Source organism: Nomia melanderi, unplaced genomic scaffold (genome assembly GCF_051020985.1).
Source record: "Nomia melanderi isolate GNS246 unplaced genomic scaffold, iyNomMela1 scaffold0084, whole genome shotgun sequence".
NCBI lineage: Eukaryota > Metazoa > Arthropoda > Insecta > Hymenoptera > Halictidae > Nomia > Nomia melanderi.
Genome location: NW_027475199.1, coordinates 205,001 through 206,713, shown reverse-complemented (window position 1 = coordinate 206,713; position 1,713 = coordinate 205,001). Strand labels below are relative to the sequence as shown.

Below are 1,713 nucleotides of genomic sequence, written 5' to 3'. Positions count from 1 at the left end.
TGGATTAAACATTGAAATAATTTTAAAACGCTTATTAAAAAAGTTTACTCTTGACCGTGGGGACTTAGAAAAATTCCGGCTTGCACGGATTCGACCACTCTGTTTTTCGGAGTTTCTGAGAAAAATAAATTTTTGTAATTTTTTTCATTATGATTTCTGAGTTCTCCCAGTAGTTTAATGTAAGGATTAAGCATTTAAAAATTTTTAAATCGAATATTAAAAAAGTTTACTCTTGCAATTTTTGGAAAAAAAAAATTCTAAAAAATTTTTCTTTCGGTGGAAACTAACGTTTAATATGTACAATAACGATTTATCGAATAAAAATCGTATGTTAATATATGTTCGAATCGACCATAGTTTCAGCGGCTAAGTACCAGCAGCCCGGCCGGTTGGTCTGTACGCGCGGCAGTTTACCACCATAAGCGCCCGTGCTGAGCGGCCGGCGCCGCGGTCGTCGCGGCCGCCCGTTTGGTTACTATAAGAGAGCACGTCGGTTCGAGCGGACCGGTCGGCGCAGCGGCGGGCGAGCGGCTATTCTACGATCTCGGTCGAGAAGCAGTCGTTCAGCTCCTCGAGGTCCATTCCTCGACTGTTCTGTACCGCGTTCCGTTGCGAATTTTTCTCTACACAGCATGACCACGGGTCGGTGTCTCAGACCGAATGGCCCTTATGTGGTAAGCCCAGAATGTTGGGTTGGATACAACGTATATTCGTTATACTTGTACGACTCTCACATCAACTCTCAGAAACCCAAAAGGGGTTTTCTATCCGAGCGAAAATATATTTTTCGTATACAAAAATTTAATGGCAAAGACCAAACGAAATACTACACACAAAAAGGGGCGACGAACAAAAATTGTTCGAATGAAATATAATATATACATATAAAATTGAGGTGTCCTAAGAGAGAAATACATAAACTAAGAGGTATATATTATAAGAAATATATATTATTTCTGGGCAAAGAAGAGAGAACGAAAAGAAGAGTATGATCTTTAACGCGAGGGCCTCGACATGGGTACGCCTAGCATGGTTCGCGCTTTCTCGATATGTCCAGCATGTTAACGTACGCGGTCTTCGGACTTCGTGCGTTATGTCCGTGCTTACACGATGGAGAGCGCTCGAGCATACGTGCTTACAAACCTGAAAGTCGATGTGACATCCGAGATTCTTTTTCTTCTAAAAAGATCTCGGAGAGATACACGGGAGAGTTTGAAATTTTTGGAGGTCCTCCTGATGTATATGCGCGGATATACCCATGTGGTAATTCGTGCGGAGTTGGTAATCTAATAGTGGAGCGAAATTTACCAACTCGAAAGAGAAGAGAGAAGAGAGTAGAGAGAAGAGAGAGGAGAAAGAGAACTGTCTTAAAGACGAGAAAAAGTATCGTCGATCCGACTCTTAAGGGGAGAGAGTCGGCGACTAAGATATATATATACATACATATTTTTGCTTCGTATGATGAAAATTTACTCGAAGCTCCCTGGTTGATCCTGCCAGTAGTCATATGCTTGTCTCAAAGATTAAGCCATGCATGTCTCAGTACATGCCGTATTAAGGTGAAACCGCGAATGGCTCATTAAATCAGTTATGGTTCCTTAGATCGTACCCACATTTACTTGGATAACTGTGGTAATTCTAGAGCTAATACATGCAAAACAGAGTTCCGACCAGAGATGGTAGGAACGCTTTTATTAGATCAAAACCAATCGG

General features: G+C 41.4%; 1 non-coding gene across 1 annotated transcript in view; it reads left to right on the top strand.

Annotated features, from left to right (window-relative positions):
- Window positions 1–1,480: 1,480 nt before the first annotated feature.
- LOC143175426 (small subunit ribosomal RNA) overlaps window positions 1,481–1,713 on the top strand; it is a 1,921-nt gene continuing 1,688 nt past the window's right edge. The window contains exon 1 of the ribosomal RNA XR_013000217.1: window positions 1,481–1,713. This exon is cut by the window's right edge and continues 1,688 nt beyond it. This is a non-coding gene — a ribosomal RNA (small subunit ribosomal RNA).